This window comes from Saccoglossus kowalevskii, chromosome 14 (assembly GCF_978046115.1).
Source record: "Saccoglossus kowalevskii chromosome 14, keSacKowa6.1, whole genome shotgun sequence".
NCBI lineage: Eukaryota > Metazoa > Hemichordata > Enteropneusta > Harrimaniidae > Saccoglossus > Saccoglossus kowalevskii.
In genome coordinates this window covers 6,754,793-6,774,346 of record NC_140654.1, presented here as the reverse complement: position 1 = coordinate 6,774,346, position 19,554 = coordinate 6,754,793, and the positions used below count along the sequence as shown (strand labels likewise).

The following is a 19,554-nucleotide window of genomic DNA, read 5'->3' as shown; positions in this document are numbered from 1 at the left end:
AATTGTTGAGATTAATCGGTTGTTATTTCAAACACGCCTCATTACGAACGACAAACGTTTATTTTTCTTCCTTCTGTAACCGTGCGTGACGATGGTAATCCATCAAAGGACCAATGTTATATCAAATTAATCTTCTTTTAGACCGCCGCGACCTTAGGGTCGTTGTAATTTTATTACCCAGACCATGTCACTTAATTGATTATCTACTGATGGCGTTGTAATGTAAAATGATCTTGTTATATTATCCTTATTTCGCTATTACACGAGCAAGCATGGTGCTGTGCGGCGCTTGTATCATTTTTTCTTGTTAGCAGTTTTATTTCACATTTACTGTATTACTCAATTTTCATCGCCCTTTGTAATGAACCGATGACATGATTTAATATTATTTTACGGAATGCATAAAGTAATCGTGAAGTTGGGTAAGTTTCTTTTTACATAAAATATACATTTTTGAAAGGAACTTCATTTAAAAAATGCGGTTTCACTTTCGGTTAGGATATTGTGGCTTGGAACGAAAAAAATCAAATTGAAACTTACCTGAATGCATATAGTTTAAAGCAACACGTTTGCAATTACCTAATGATAAAGTAAAACTTTTTTAAACTGAGCAATTCCTTATATAATGTTAACATAAGACGTAAAGCTCTCGCTGTCATCAGCGATCACCGTACGTCTTCTCAGCTCTTTTGCCACCTTATTCAACCCCTCGTCCTGTAGATTTAATCGGAGAATTGTTACACCGAATAACAATTTATATTAAGATTCCCCAATGTGAAAACGACCTACATGTGGTATACGTTCTAAAATTACCCATGATTATTGACGTGCTTCTATCAGCGTCTAATACAATGTAGTACAAGTTTAAACAATTATAGCAGTAGCCGTTTATATAGAATATTGTGTTACTAGTTTAATGAAATGTACACCCATTCACATTAATTAAGCACGTGTAGAGGGAGAAGACTACACGTGCCTAGTGTATCATCACCGGTGGAAATTCATTCAAACCACATAATTATGGATTATGTGTTCACACCATTATACATGTATATATGCGATACGATGCTGGGGTGTGGGTGGAAAATCCAATAATGTTTTTTTTTTCATGTTGAAAATATTTTTACATTTCTTAATGTGACTGTGAATGCCAGGTGATTTCTTTTTAACAGTAATGGTGCAATGTTGCAATGTATAATATTACATAATATCATTTTTGCATTTGGGTGAAAAAAGGGTTATGCAAATTACGACAAACGTGGCAATAACCAGTCATGGATTCCACCCCTGATGCGTGCATTCGCGCGTACAGACTTTACTACATCTTTGTCGAGAAAGAAGGAGCACATTTTTCATTTCTATTCGAGGAATTTTCTCGCTGTGGGAATATCTTGATATAAATGGATTTACCATGCCTCGGCAAGCATATCCTTTTTCGAAATCCACAACACTAATTTACTGCGGGCTGTAGAATGTCTTTGGAAAACTCTAATCTTTTTTTCGGCAAACGTAATTGAACACGTAATAGCAAGTATTAAAAGTAGTAGCTCTGATTGCATGATTGCAACGACGCGATGACGCCGACTGCGAGGGCGGACAGAAAATTCACTGTACGCTTTTGGAATGCATAATTAACACGCAAATAGTGGGGGTGATCGGTGTGCTCGAATGTTACATCGTTTTAGCGCAAACATGTCATATATATCGTACTGCTACGTGAGTGATAAGTTAGAGTATATTTAATTGTGAAGCACATGTTGAAGTGAATCATAGTTTTCTCAATTTATCACTTCTTCTCTAAAACAATGTATAATATCGATGTAATAATTGAAAACTAATTGAAGATTCAGTCATATTTGTCTCCTACCCAATGTAATCATAACCCAACAGACCGCTGCGTATTTAGCCCAGCAGAAACCAGAAAACTTTATCACACAGCGAGCGTTGTTACTATTAAATACAATACACGCCCTGTTGAACCACAACCATTGATACTCATCGCTCGGAGACTACAATGTTATCTGTCAATTTCCATGACGACCTAATCGTTACGGGGACACATTTGGTCGGTTTCCTTTTAAGCCAACGAAGCTTGCTTTTATGTTATCAACTGGGTTAGACTCACAGAGAGATAACTTCAAGCAGATGTTCCTCCATGCTATTATGGGATGTACATCAATCACTTATTACATTACCGCTAAGACTGAAATTACTATCAATATGGAATCCATTTTCTTGAAGATAATTTACGAGTAATTGACTATTTTTTCTGTATCCTACACTGTGATATCGATGATATGTTCTTACTTACATATGGGGACGTGTATCACAGGTAATACAAACACACAGTTTTCTAAATATAAGGATGTATGTTACATTTTGAAATTGAATGTACGTTACATGTTGTAATTGAAAGTACGTTACATTTCGTATTTATCTGTATGTTACACTTTGTTATTAGATGTACGTAATATTGTGATATTAGATTATGTTACGGTATATACATTACAATTTGTATTTGCATATGTGTTACATTTTGTAATTGAGTATGTAATTGGATGTACGTTACGTTTTGTAATTGGATGTACGTTACGTTTTGTAATTGGATGTAGATTAAATGTTTTAATTTGATGTACGTTACTTTTTTAATTGGACGTACGTTACAGTTTGTATTTGACGCGGCATGTTATTTATTTTTAGCTTTTTTGACTATATATGGTTATTGTACTATATCTGTGTTTAAAGATTTTCGAAAAAAAATGGCAATTTTCACAGTCATGGTTCAAATACCCATCTAACTGCCAGTCGCATTCCGTCACGCAGCTGTGCAAGGAGGGAAACCACCATTCATAAATAAAAACAATTGCAAACACAGTCCTGTATCATTTCTTTTATGTTTCTCACTTTGTTATAGTAGATTTCTATTATGATCTCCGTCGATAGCGAGGTAGATTATGAGCTTGGAATTCCTGATACCAAACTGGCAGACTGAATGCGATGTGTAGGTTTGGGAGATAATATGTGTTTAGCTTATCACATTTACTGCGAGGGCATTTCTTCTGTAATCGAAAACATCATCTCATTTGAGTTCACACATGTCGAAGTAGAAACCATTCTCCGATGAATCGATAGTACACCGGATTGTCTATACCTAGAGCGCAGCATGCTATCTAGAGCTCGATGTGATATCAATTAAACGACGCAAATACCACATCAGATTACCGAGCTCAAGATGATGCTTTCTGTTCACACGATGACATCATGAAATTGTAAGTTCGCCACGTTTCAGGACACAGCATTTTATTCATTCAACCACAGCAACAACTCCGATATTCTCAAATCGCCTAGCCTCTAACAGATTCAACATCATAAACTCACAAAACCACAGAGCAAATGCTATAAGCCATTAAGCACACATATATGAAATCGCCAAGCTCAAGAGCAATATTATATCCATTGAACCAAATGGTATTCTCCTTTCGTCCTAGTCGACATACCCCCACCCCCGCTAAATGGCAGAAATATAATGAGAACCAGCTTCACAACACTGGGCCAGAGAAACAAATAAGAAATATATACAAGTAACCCCAGATATACAATACATGTAACTGTAGATGATACCCGCCATCAAACAATATGCATAATAGTGATCCGAAACAAAAATATCAATTTACTAATCATACTGAAAACACATCTAGTTGATCCAAATCATTACCTAGGAGAAAGGATCAGATTAATGTTGGCTATGATGTGGATAATGTAAAAATCCCATAAAAATTCGTCTGACTCTTCGTTACTAGGTATTTATAGAATCTTCCAAGATTGTCTGTTTTGCCATGATGGCTTGTTGCAGATAAAAGCTTGCCGATGTTTTAGTCTAATCATTGGCTATATCTTTCCTAGCTTCTGATGGGATATTTGTTCTCGGAGAATTGGAAAGTTGTAACTTGAAGCTTCTTGCGTGACGTCTGTAATCCAGAGGAGATTGAAAGTTAAAAAAAGAAAGTGACGTATGTTTAATAGCAAGCCTTTTCTGAGAATATTCCTTTTCCACGCCGACATCTGTGTTACGGGGAATCCGTCAGGACGATACACTCGCGGTGGATGAAATTGAATTGGATATATTTGTTTTTCATGTTTACACGTTAACAGGTTTTTGTTTGCCGAGTTTGTACGAAAGCGATATCACATACAAGCTCACGTAGAGCACGGACTTGTAAATATTCAGACTGTTTACAATGATTCATTCAGTTCAATCTCCATGTATTCTCATTTTGAATGGAATTTGGCACGAGCGCAATGTTCACGATGAAGAAACTCATTTGTATTTTGGGGATAAAAGTAACGATGTTGACAAATTGAAAAAGACTGGTACAGTAATATATTCTGGTCTTTTGTTCACAATTATGCTTCACAATTTACGTATTGGTGTACATATGTTTTACTCATTACAGTATCATGACGGGAGTATGTTACAGTAAGGTAATCACCGTGTATGATGCGCCGTGTAAATTAATTGACCTCACGGACCTTCATCGAAATGAAATTTGTAACCCGCATGTCAAAGAAACGTTTGATTGACAAAGTGATCAACGCATTTCATTGTTTTTGCTTCGACTCTTGACTTTGCCCAAAGTAAGGACATAAGCTTAATGATTCGATATCGTGAAAATGTCACTGATTCTTTTCAGTTTTCCTTCACACTCGAGAGCACGAATGTTATTGCTTGTCAGTGAAGTATAAGATCGTTCTCTTCTGTGCCGATATTTTCATTACAACACGAGACACACTCAAACACCCAGTTATTCAGAATAAAACAACTGACAGATTTCTGGATGAAAAGTTACTATTCTCAAAACAAAATAAAACAAAACAAAACAACAAACAAACAATCACTATATGCGGCATTGATGTTGTAAAATAAATATGAAATGAAGGAAAATGATAATACACTCTGATTACATGATCCTGAAAGCGTGTCGACGTAATATGCGCGTTTCTGTCATCGCCTACAGCTAATCATAAGGGTACAAGCTATTTCACGGCGATCGTACCTATCGTATTTGATGTCGTTAGTCAATGATCTTAGTCACATTTCAACAGTATTTGCATACATGTCAGTAATAATTTGGTTTCCATGACATCAATTACCTAGCTATACATAACCTGTATAGACGAATAAACCATGTCTAATTAGATTGTTACGAGAACAGTCTAGTCGACAAGAAACTTAATTTCAAGTGACATAATGGCTGCGTCACCAATGTGTCCTTTTGTATTTACCGGCTTCTTTCGATTTGGGGAAATCTGCGCTGTAATTATTGTAAATGTTACGTTTCGGATCCCACAATTTTGTCGTTTCTGTACAGCGTTTTGCGAACTGTCAATCGTACGAACGTCAAAGATTAATTACGAACACTAGATGGTGGTCATGTCATCAACGGAGCATGCTTTAATCTCAACTCAGAAACGTTGCCACGTATAACGTTACAGCAGAACTCCATGAAATTCTTAAAGCGGGAGGTTCGTCACCTGCGCACGCGCGCGAATTGAGTCCCAAGGGACGATAACAACACAAGCTAAGAACACAAAGGCTCATGGGTAGACGTTTGTTTGTAAATAATGACACGCTATGGCCACCTGACACATACGTGATACAATCAATAAGCAAAAATAAATGAATCTGTTACCCTCTTTTCGTGTTTGCGGCCAACAAATTTTATGTATTCCCACTTTTTCAATATGTTCGTCAAAATAACACGTGACAAATCAGGTGTGACTTTGGTCTGTGGAATTATTCATAATGCTATATGTGTGTTTTGTTTTCTTTCCAGAAATATGTGCTTTATGCTGACGTTTCCATTGATAAAACATTCTAGAGGCATTCTAATCTGCGTCTTCTTGCAATGTGTGATTCGAATAAGAAATAAAGCTTAAAATGTAGTGAATGCTAATTCATATAAGTGCTTACAATGATGTGAATCGCTAACGTAAGTGTTTACTCTCATCGTAGCAGATGGCATGTACATTTCTTTGCTCTGTCCATTTAATATAACGCAAATAGAGGTATTCCTTTGTTGTCTAAGAAAGAAGCCGAGCATTCTGTTCACAAGCATAACTCTTATTCAGCTATTTTTGGAACAAAAAACTAAGAAAAAGACGAAAAGAAGTACATTTACGAATTTATTAATCACTCTCACCGACTGTGCTGGGTACGTCTGCAACAGTCTTGTAAACCTATACTAAAAATCACATGTAATTATGGGTAATACATTTCGCTGTCTCTTGGTATCATTTGAACTGACAGCCAGGATGTATTCAAGTAATTATTGTGAACCAGAAACGAGACATGTTTATAGAGTTTTATGTTTTTACTTCACTAGTAAGTCAATCACAATAAGTCTTTTCTGTCAAATGCTTTTTCACGGCCGTAAACACATTATTTCCAATGTTGCTAAAATACACAATAATTTTATTATATATATTTTCAATTCCATTAAAATAAATTGTTTCGAGCGACTGGTTTTTCATTCCATTCATTATTTTGACATCTATAACCAACACCCTAACATCCAGTCGCTACTATCGCAAGTTTTTCGAACCATATCCATGACCTGAATTCGCAATCATTTGAATGTGGTTAAACTTCTACCCTAAATATATTTCAGTACAGCTAGGTCTAGATAATATGATTGATGTTTCAAAATCACAAGCAGCAAAATTCTATACTGTCAGGATAAAAAACATAAATGCTTTAAATCTATAAAAAAATAATTTACAATTAAGATATTTTCGATAAATTACTAAACATACAGATATCGCAATGTGTATGTATATGTTCAAGAAACCCGAGTGAGAGGCATTATGAATGACTTTATTTGCTGGTGGAAAAACTATCATGGAACAAACCAAATGCTACAGAAAACGTCATTTCACACGATGTCATTAATATGTTTTCACATTTGAAAGGTACTGCGTTACGAAGCATCATGTCTTATATTACTTTATTAGTATAATAAGATCAGCTTTAACAAATCCAATACACACTAAGTTTGTTTAATATCCTGCCACATATATGTTTCATAACTTAATTAAATAATTATGCAAAAATTAATTTGAAACGCATAATTTCTTTCTATACAGTAACCACGAACAAAACTACATGGCCTTTTGTCAACCCAAATAAATAATAAAAAAATTCTGAGCCTGGCATTATACTATAATTCTACTCACTTTACAGTGTAATCCAACCATAATATCATGCCGTCGATAGACGTTTATTTATAAAAGGCTGGCGATCGTTACATCATTACGTATGAATGAAAATCCGACAACGAAGAAAGATATTATATGACACATGTCAGATTACAGCTCAGAGATTGATTAACCAAAGAATTGTACCCAGTGCTACACAGTTTAACATCTGTCAATCCAAACGACCCTTGAATTCACATGATGACCCCTGTCAATTGAAGACGTCTGGTATGTTGCGAAATTATAACTAATAACAGATTGATAGTTAAGAATATTTGAGTGTTGTCAATAGCAAATCAACTTAAAGCTTTCGAGAACTTTTAGAATGTCGGCTTCGAAAATAAATATGCCCTTTAACCTAGCCAGCTTGAACTAGACTTAATTGATTCTAAAAGCCTAACCCCCGATAGCTAATTGATTATTTTGGAGTTCATTTAAAGTACATTTGCAATGAGAAGTCTACAACGGACCGACGTATAATCATTTTCCTAAATACATCTTTGTTGCGTTTTGGGCCACCGCTTTGATCAGTTTCCCAATTACGTTACTATCTAATAAGATATTAAATATAATTACATTTGTAAGGCGTTGTATTAGTTAAAACATCTGTCACGAAAAATGAAATGAACTAAATGACAAAAAGCAAACAAATTAACTTATATGACGGTTATCTAAAAAATACAGTAGTTGCGACATGTTATACATATTTTAGTACAATAACGAGCAATACGTATATTCTTGAAATATGTTGTCACGCCCATGAAACAAGCCTTTGTTGCAAACATCAATCAGAAATGCAAACATAGAACTACACTCATTTGGCACTTGTCTTTTAAACACAACTACACACAAAGCAGGTACATTTAGCATGTCTTCCACGGGTACAGCTGTCAAGTTACACGTATCTGTTCTATTATAATTTCAGTTAATGTAATTACAAGGCGACAACGATGCATAAATCGTGTTTTCCCTCGATATATTTTACAAAGAAAGTGTACGACTAACGGCATTAAAGTTGGTTAGTCCTTAAACAGATTGCTAAACTTCCTATACGTACGAGTGTTTCACGTCTGAACCGCTTTCTGCAGAAAAATAAATATAAATACTATTTGAATATCGATATGTGATACTTATATTCAAAATTATATTCAAAAATCCTTTATCCCCCAATGCATTGTTCATGTAATCAATGCTTTGAGAAGAAGATGGATGAAAAATAGCATTCGGTGCAATCTCCCAACCTGTCCAGCAATTGCAGTGCAGCGACTGAGGCATTGGCCACGAGTGATGACAAAGATTATTGAAGACAACATGCACCTTGTTTATGTTCAATTATTCTCTCAAAGTTGTAAAATTATAACCTGTGTGAGACTTTTCCCCTTATAAATTGCCCAGGTTACATGTGTGGTGTGTTCTCCTGTACTGACATGAAATATACAAGTAAATATTGTTACATTACACCATTGTGATGTCAGTTTAATACACGTCATTATCAGCCTGTCAATCTGATCTGCGTATCTTAAAAGTTTCATTTACCGGATATGCACGTAGCCCATGGGGACAGGAACGTGTACTCAGTACGCAGCGGAATAAATTTAGTGTGTTAAAACATGTACGTGACTTATTTGCACAAATAACCCATTGAACACAGCATGGGTCAAAATAATGAAAACTTTTACCATATGTATGATAATTAAAAATCGGATTAATAACATACACTATTGGATGACGTGTTCTATTTAAAGACGAAATATGAATGAAAACGTGTAGTTTTTTTTATTTATTGTAAACCAAGCACGTTTTTTCCTGTAGCATTCTGATGAGTATTCTTTCGATGAAATATTGCCATTCTGTAATACGTATGACTGTGTCCTGAATGGCATTTCGCTGTCAATCGTTAAGCGTCGAAGCGCCTCGCTACTAATCTGCAAGTTCCGGAATCGTCAAGTTCTCGCTATCAATCATCAGTATATGAAACACACAAAATCAAATAGTCAAGCTCCGACGTGCCTCGATATCAATCGTTGAGTCCGGAGCACCTCGATATCAATCGTTAATAAGCTCCGGTGCGCTGTCAATCTCCGGGCCCCTCGTCAAGCTTCGGAACTCTTTACTACTATTTATTCGTTGTAAACAAATTCTATGTATACTTAAATCGTTAAATCGTTGGATGTGCACTGATGGGAACCGTCACTAGTACCCCTGGTATTGTTTCATTAGGTTCCCATTCATCATATTACACTAGCCATCACTAGTCCATCATCTGTCGCCACATTTATGAACAATAAAGACAGTTTCTCGTCTGAGTTATACAGGCATTTCCAGAATCGCTCTACTTCACTTCGCGGCTAATGGGACATTAGATTGATTTTAAATTACAGAGTGTATGTTATGAACTTAATAACTGTCACTGGCAAGACTCCTCAGTACGTGATTGGTACACGATTTCGTCTGGCGATCATATTAATAGTATATTACGTGATGGGTGTCCTATATTCGTATTTTAGTTACTTTACAAATGAAACGCAAGCTAGAGTTAAGATAAAGATGCACTGTGCACTTCACAATCATCGTCCTAAAACTTTGTTCATAATATATCGGAATTTCCCAAGTATGCTATATTAATGGTAATATTAACAGTACGTTTGATTGGAGGACGTTAACATTGTTAGTGATGCTCAATAATACTAGCTATACAACTTTAGTTTAACACGTAATTACGATGCAGTCTCACGTTTTAGTTATTCACGACTACTTAATGGGAAAAGATGCATTCTTCGAAATGGAAAAGTACATATGTGTGTATCATACGACGTTTCTGTCTTTTCAGAATAATCTAATTGAGACAAGCAAAGTTTCGGATTCATTCATTTGACCGCAAAGTTCAAGGATATTTTTAGTAAGGCACGTTTTGATGATATAGTTGCATTTCCACGTTTCGGTTATCGTAATTAATGCAAAGAACCGCGTCGACTTAGACTCGATATTCCATACTATTCATTGAGATTCCTTTCACAAACACGAGATAACTTAATTCAATTAGATTTAAAAACGAATTGTTCAGCACGCGCGGACCAGTACAGAATGAAGTAGGTTATTCATTTGTGATTATATAACTCCCTTTTTGAATATTAATGCATTTTGGTTGACACGTAACCTCTCGTTAAATATATCACACCACTGGGAAAAGAATAAAGAGGTGTAATTAAAGATATATATATATATATATATATATATATATATATATATATATATATATATATATATATATATATATATATATATATATATATATATATATATATATATATATATATATATATATATTCGTCGTTCATGAAAACAACATGACGGTGGGGTGATGCTGTTTTCTTTTTCTACTGACTGGTACGTTTGCTGGCACTTTATCTCTGTATTTGATTATTTTTGTTATAAGATTCTAGTTTCTCTCTGAAACCGTATTACGAATAATTGTGCAAATTGTAAAGGTTTGCACTCAAGTCAATGGCACACCACTCTTTATTTGAAGTTTTTAAAGCCACTTTATTACCGGTTTATCTCTAAAACCGTTTTGCGAGAATTGAGCAACGGATAAGCATATGCTCGTACTAGTAGTTGAACGACAAGAATGTGGTAAAAACAGTCCTGGAACACGAACACGAACAAGCCATGCATGGTATAGTCCCCTCTAGTTATCAAATCTAAGTTATATAGTTTTGTTTATAGTAATATAGTACGAGTACTTGCCCATACTCTGGAACATCATTAATTAAAAAAATTGACACTGGTCGGCCATTTTAAATCGGATCAATTTGTATATCTATGACATGGTTAATAATGAATTCATGCAACAATACAGTACAAAAATGGCCGCCATTCGGTCATCTTGAATCAGATCGCGAAACAAATTGATGTACCGATTGTTGCATACCAATAAAATAGCAATTATGTATTTCTACGCGAAGATTCTGAAATTAAATTTATATTTTATTATGATATTTCGAAATCGATGTGTTAGAATTACATATAAAACGTGGATTTCAGGACTCATTACGAATGTCACTCTTTTCCCACCAGATTGCCTAGCGTCTGCGCCTGTGTTAATACACAAGTGTAAATAGTTTGACATAACGATGAAAAATCAAACACGAAATTGTTTTAATAATGCTTTCACAATAAATAAACCTCATACTGCAATTTATTAATAAAAATGTTAACTTGCAAACTTTTGGAACATCAGCACTGGACTTTGAAAAGCCGAGTGACATATCATATTACCAAACACAATAAAAAATTCAGTTTAAATAGTAGAAGATTTATCCAGTATGTCGGTAAATATAGTTTGACTAATATGACAATGTGGAATGATAGCTATAGACAAAATAATGTCAATCATAACTAATAAAACACATACCTTAGAAAACTATTCACCATATATGCTATACGTGTGATTTAGTGTTATGATAATTCTAACAATATTTGGCATTCTAATAAAAAAAGTCATTTCGATTTGTTTACTTAGAGTTTTCTAAAAAAACTTGAGACAACAAATAAATTAACATTATTTACATCGTATGAGTTATATATATATATATAATCAGAAACACGAAGCACTATTTACATATATATATACGTTTGAGTGGAATTCAATAACATCAAATAACAGTTTTAATACATAACAAGACAACCGCAATATTATTTATTGGCAGAACTGATTGTATATTATGCATGATTAAACGAATGTTGGCAATGTGAACTTATTACATTTTATATTGGAACACGAGTACAAATCATATTGGTAGAAGAACTCAGTGAAATTTACATAGATATATATTTGTCCTTAATGTTACAAATTTCGACTTGATCAAATTAGAGCAGTTGCATCCATGCCTTGTTGAATAGTTAGTGAATGAAATGTGTATTTTATTCCTATCGTGATCACATACAGCAATACGTGTTCAGGTGGTCTCAATTTTGAAATATTATAGGCAACTTTTGTGATTGCAATCTCGCCACTTTCTGTACCGTATTGTGGACAGCATTGTTTGCGCATACACTATGTTACCATGGTGATTTGATTACCACCCACTGATGCACCTACTCATTTTATCGAAGTCGAATTAGTTTTATATTTCATGTGTATTCATTTCACATGATGAAAAACCTGAGACGTGTTTCTCATATCTTGATTTATGTTTGGAACCTCTCACATTCTTGGCATCTCGAATTCAAACGTATTTCGACATTGCATCACGTTACCACATTTTTAAAAATAAAAGTCATTTTATATTCCATTGACAAAAACACAGTGTGACCAATATAATTCATTACTGAACACGTGGATTGAACGGCAAACATATGTTGGTTTCATCAAAATAGCACAAACTAGTAGAGTTATAATGAAGGTCTAATGGGTGATTTATTTTGTTGAATGTCGGCTGTAGGATTCAGTATCTGAAATGGAGAAATAACAACATACTCACACAATATTTGTATCGTTATTAATTGAAGGAAATTTAAAAATCTAAGAACACACACATAACTGACAAACAATCGACAAATGACACCACAATAATTCAAACAACTTACAAACTATCCATACTGACAAAGCAAACAGTTACAATTCCACATCACATCAAAATCAGTATGACAGAAATATATGAACCAAACGTGATGGCAGAGTGCGAATACTCCCATCCACATGTCAACATGATCCATTCCCGATGAAATTTTCGATGACCAATTGTATGGGATATTGACCAATGCATTGGTCGAATTCGGAAGTTCGAAAATTCATGCTGTTTACTAGATACAACAAGCCGGTAGGCTGGTTGACGATCCGCTCCGCTCAAAAAAACAAGCAACACGTTTTTTGCTGTTCCCAAGGTAGGACATGAACGTGAAGATAACGTCAGTTTATAACTAAATGGACCCTGTATACGAAGTTCGCAAAAACCATTCAGTCTTTAGAAGTCACTTATTTTATTACTAGGACGTATTCTGCTGTTACATTTCCAACCGTTTTGCCATAGTATTTTCTAGAAAGAAGGCAGCATTTACAGTTCATTCAAAGTTGCGTTGATTACATAGATACAGTGTAACAACGTCGGCGTACCAGTACGCAACGGAGCCAAAATAAAAAGCAAGATCATCTGAACGCTGCTATTACAAAACTGGTAGGATGTAATACATTTAGGGCGAAAGTATCCAAAAATCAGTTTTTGGATGTTGCAATGGCAGTGGTGCACCAGGATTTTGTTTTCAATTAGTGACGACACGACCTAACTGTGAAGTATGAACAAAATCAGCCAGCCAAAAAAATCACAGAGGAGTTAAAAGCCGTTGCTGATGAAAAGTTACCCCAACTTTGGGGTCAAATCTCTTGGTAATGAAAAAAGATATCAAAAATTCAAATAGTAACTTTGTGCCCACACTCAAGCTGAGTAGAATGAGCTATGTTTGAAGTGTTTTATCCCAAATTTGTAAGAGGAGATGCATTTGGCGGGAAGCTATTCAAAAATCAGTTTTTTGGCTGTTGCTATGACAAAGGTGGGCCAAACATTTTTTCAGATTTTTTCTAATAACTAGGGTGAAGGTGTAATCTACCTGCCAAGTTTGAAAGAAATCGGCCAAGCCAAAAAAATCACAGAAGAAATCATACGTGAAAACACTGGAAATTTACACACACACACCCACACACAAAACGACAAAAGTGATTATAAGGGCAATCCTAGCGGAGCGGATCGCCAATCTTTTTATCTTTATTTATTTTGGGTATAAGTAAGTTTCCGCTATAACTGAGGTGCGTCATATCTCTCAAATACATGACGTAGACAAGTCTTATAAGCAACACAACTATTGTGCATCTTGGTCTCAGTCACTGTCACAGTCAAACACTATTTCACCGCCTCAGTGTACGTGTGATCATGCGACACTGACATTGACGTTGAAATGCCCATAACCTGTTCAAGTATAGAACAACACAGATGGAACCTATAATTCTGAGTTTATTTAAGCATATATCACATCAGATAATTTGTATTATCAAGTAGTTTGTTGTTTATTTATTTTAGAGTATACTTGCTTTAACCTTGAGGTAATTTATACACAGCAAGTCGGGCGATATAATTTCCATGCACACAGACTTCGGAAGCAAATCACAATACTTCGCTGAATACCATGTATTTTAATTAGCCAATTCACACACTGGTGCGTTCCTGGGAATAACGTAGTAATTCGTATATCTGCTCACGTGAAAACATTATAACCTCGCACCACGCGTTGTCTATCTATATTACCCGCCTTTCTTCAGTGAATTAGGTGCACTTTATTTACTCTCACGTGTGCATACGAACTTGAAGAATATAATTAAATTCATCTTATCTCGAGGAAATGCATGTACAGCGCAGGGTATTAGTTAATTACATGAAAAACCCGTGTTTTCCCGTGATGAATGATCATCGCCGCCTAGTTCCCGGTTTCAATCAGCGAAGTAAATGCGATCTTAATGATGTATTTATCCCCCGGTTAAAACCAGACGTAATTGCATCGAGCAAATCCCGACGTTTAATTGAGTGAATAAATTGTGAATAAACAACGGCGGCGTTGATTTCAATAGTGAGTCGCGAAGCCACTCTGGTGAAAACGGTCAGTCTAGCACCGTAATCGAATCTTAATTGGCCATTGAAATTAAGGAAGATACGGGGCTACGAATGACTGTAAAGTGAGTATTCTGCATGAGAGCAATTGTCATGCTGAACCGAAAAAAAACGTGAGAAAAGTTGGATGTAGATCATTCTAAATTGGCGTAGAAGGGACTGATCAAATGAGTTGGATTTAGACTTATGTTTTTGTAACGTCTGTATTACAAAGCATTATTACACCGACATGTTGCTCATTCACTTGCACAATCCGTTCTCCTATGATTTTTTTGTTATACATATATATTTTACATGTACACACATTATTAGTGACCTTGGATTTATAAGTCTTATACAACGTGTTAATCAGACCCGGGATTATGACAATCTGTAGTTCAATAAGGGTAACGACATATTTTCAAGTCCCCGAGGTCTTATTAGTAAACCATTATAAACATGTAGCAGACTCAATGGTCTAATAGCGAATATATTGTCGTATAATTGACGTATATAACTCTGCATGCAAAGTCGCAGTAACCTGAATACGACGATTCTGGGACCACGGATTCGATACGTGTCGAAATGTAATACGAAATGCCAAACAATGAATAGAATTATGTCTGTAATTATGCGTATAGTATTTTAGCCGATGAAGAATGTCACGAATTCAATAGTGGGTCCATGAAGGTCGATGAAAATGCTTTATCGTCCACATTTTGCTATGCCGCAATGCGCAAAACTGACAAACACCACGAGTGCGTATACGAAATAAACAAACAATCGACGTATTAAAAATCAACAAGACGACATCAAAGAATTAGAAAATAATACGTTATTTTTGGGAGTGCATTGCAGGATATATTTGTCGAAGCGTAATATCTGGAATGTGTATCGATTTCATTCTCACGGTTCACAAAAGACGAGCATTAGGGAATTAGGGTAAAGCTTGGAAATACTCGTTAAGGGGGGCACAGAAAAGCGTAATGTCTTTTAACATTGGTGTGTATATATTGCGACATAAGACTGACTGAGTCGGACATTTTGTAGCATAATATTAGTAATTCGTGAATATAAAATATTCAAATATTGCTTAATCGTCCAATGCAAATAATAAGATTTAGTTTAATTTAAATTACTCGTGAATGAGTAAGTGATAATATATAAAGCGTTTAATGTGATTTTTATTGCCTTATATATAATTAAAATATTAGGCTGGGAAAAAAACTTATTTATTATGTGAATCTCATTCAATGAAACAAAACGAGAGAAATGGAAAAACTATGTATTTAATTGTTATATGATTGAAATAAAACATTGGCAACTACCTTAAATTTGGAACGTGGCTGTATGGCAAGTTAATTATGATTGATCCATCATTTTTTCTGGCTATATCCCGCGGGGTAGAAGAACATGTTTCGGGATTGCAAGTCGATTAATTTATAATTAAATATAATCTTAAGAACATTGTGGAAATACGCGTGTTTCATTAATTCGCATAATGACTTTTGATCCGAGGAGGACGAGGTAACTTGAAGTGGTTTATTTCCATGCCCATACCAGCACAACAAAACAAAACCTTTGTGTTTAATTGCATTTATATCGAATTTGTAATTTTATTTGAAGAACAAAGTTGTTATTGAACTATGTCATACAAGATCTGGAAATAGTTAATTATTGAATTGGATACCGAAAAATTACATTTACGCAATAATAATACAAACATTTTCAAATTTATCATACGATAAAAAGTGTTCAAAATTATAAAATTATTTGATTAATATTAAGCGTTATTTATCTCTAAGTGCCAACATTTCCCGCTTCTCAGTTTTCCTACTGGTCATTAAAGTCCAAAACCAATATAAAATATAAAATGTGTATAGTGATACAAACATTTCCACATATTCCATCTTCAGAGTGCTAGAGGTTCTATTCTTATCTTAACAATCTCGTGATGATTAAGAATTGCTCCTTTTTTCTTGTCGATACATTGGCAGAACTCTGTTGGGACCTGATAGCTTTTCGAGGTAATATATTCAGTGACCCTTAAATAGGTATGTGCCTCACGGGCCTAAAGACTTCGTGATGAGAATAAATGCAGATTCCAGAATAATACGTAGTCTACGTAATCACTCCTTGGGAGATTTAGTATATATATTCACAACTGAGCACAAACTAAAACCCACTCCTGCCCCATGTCACTTTCACTCTAGAGATATTTACAGGACTTAAATCACACTAACAATGCATCAATCATCAATATCACTGTCAAGTGCATAGCATTATTTGAGCTTATTGTCTCATCGGTCTTTATAGAGACTGTATATGGAGGGTATGTAAGACATCGATAAACGCTGGATAAGCTTTGTCTGGTGTATACAGATTTATTATTTTCTTCGTATACATTTGTAAAATAGGCGAGAAAGTGCAATTAAGTTAGGGAGGATATATACATATGCGTAGTAGAAAGTAGCAATAGCATCGCACACAATATATGTCCAAGTACCAGAAAAAAAAGAACGTATTACAAGTATACTTGATCAAGTCAGTGAGATCACGAAAACCACCACACACAATCGAAACGCTAAATACATCAGTGGTGGAATTCTCATAAATGTATGGATTTCCAAACAACCATGATTTGATGTTACCTGTTTCGAGAATATTGAGTGTCTTCTGTTCAGTCGCAATCATTGGGTCATAACCATGACCTAGTTCTCATTAATATGTTTTAGTCTACATCAAACAATTGAAGCCTGGGATAATTACATAGTGTGCAATGAATGAAATGCCAGATGTATCATGCATATAATGAGAACAAAGTCAGTAATGTATTACTATGTACACTGGGGTATTTCCTCTTTGATGTTTGACATATTATAAAATGTTTATTCAATCTCACGACAGTAATGCATTGCATCATAAGTAAATGGACAAAGATTTAATCCATAAAATGACTTTTACTGACTTTTATGGCTTTTATACCCCTAGGTAAGGATAGATCTGTATTTACACACCGAAAAATATTTATATTTGTTTAAGTCATTTTTTTATTTATATAAACGTAAATATTCTGACATAATTCCCCGGATTGGAACGAAAGTCTTGATCAAAAGTGTATTCTACGGTTTAGCAAATATGTATTGTATGTCTGTATTGAACGCAAATATGGACCAACCATCATTCGTTTGAGCAATGGAAAGCATATTTTGACAGAACCTGGCAGAAGGGTTCTGTGAAACTAAAAACAGTTATGTGATGATACGTGTGTTACAAACAATAATGTTTGGAATCGATATTGGTGTCCGCCCAACACCAAGGAGTTTGCAGGTTCGACTCCCGTGGTCAGCTACACACTCAGCAGTTTAAGAAAAAAGACTACATGCTGCCACTTGCCTGGCTTGCGGCTCTCAGGTTTGGGAGTATCGTGTCCATTGTGTCTGAAACTTACCTTCATCCCCGATCTGTGTAATAAATAAACAATATACTTTCATTTCGGGGGAAAATGTGTAATGCAAATAGAAACAGTAGCAATGTATGTATCAAAATTAACTGTTTTTCATTAATACACTGGACACCTTTTGCACAAACGTAGTAACGATGTTAAGTTAAATCAACAGCCTAACTTTATCACTCTTAGTTAAAAATATTGTACAATTCGCTTTCATTATATTGACATTGTATGTTGATTCTTATTTTAATTTGATTTGTAATATTTATATTCAAATTTATTATTAAGTTATTTGGGCATGGTAATGCATCACAATAGATGACACAATCAGTTAAGAATACCCAATAAAATAGCATCATCCTTTGCATCACAAAATCTATCATAGGTGTGCTATGGAACATTTTTTGGAAAACAAAGTTACTAGATTATTTTTTAGATGTAATCCAAGTGTTTTAACAATTTTTCAATAACTTGCAAAAGTGAATGTAAAAAAGTGATTTATTGATGTCAAGTTCAGCTGCGACCAGTTTAGAATAAGAATAACTTGATACGTGAACATATGGCAAAGCACTTATTAATACCTCCTCAAAACATTCAGCGTATTACAATTATTTATTTTGTTTGTAATGTAATGTATAGTTGCTTCATTAAATTACCGCACGTACGTGGACTAAATATAAATTATTCGAGTCTAGTATCCCGTGACCACATGGAGCAGAAGAAGATTCACAAAATTATAGTGCAAATCGCATATAGTGTGGTTTCGATCTCGTTTAAAGTCCTTAGATGGGATGAAACCTCCCTATGCAGTGTGCATTTACATTTGTATTGAGGTCGAGTTGCCAACGATCTGAAAACGATTTAATCAGTAGGCTTCTAAACATTTGAAATGGTTCGTTCATAATTATTATACGTTGATGTTTAGTGTATACACGTCACCAACGTCTGCGTGAGTTATAGATCGGCGCAGTATTGACATGAAGTTTTCCTTTGTAGCATTTGGTATATCCTCAAGACAATCCCCGATTTTCCCAATAAAATTCAATCATTTCTCCTTAGAGTAATCAGATTTTATTTATCACAGTGATTGCAACAATCTAATTACATGTTTCCACTAGTATACAAGAAATCGTAAATAATTGCAATTAAAGAATAAGAATTGATAATAATCTTGTGCTAAAACTTATAACAATATAATGCAAATTTGATTAA

The 19,554-nt window shown here is 34.7% G+C and overlaps 1 protein-coding gene across 1 annotated transcript in view; it reads left to right on the top strand.

Annotated features, from left to right (window-relative positions):
- The window catches only part of LOC100371015 (glycine receptor subunit alpha-3-like), a 48,751-nt gene that overhangs the window by 264 nt on the left and 28,933 nt on the right, over positions 1-19,554 (top strand). The gene's annotated exons all lie outside the window — the stretch shown is intronic.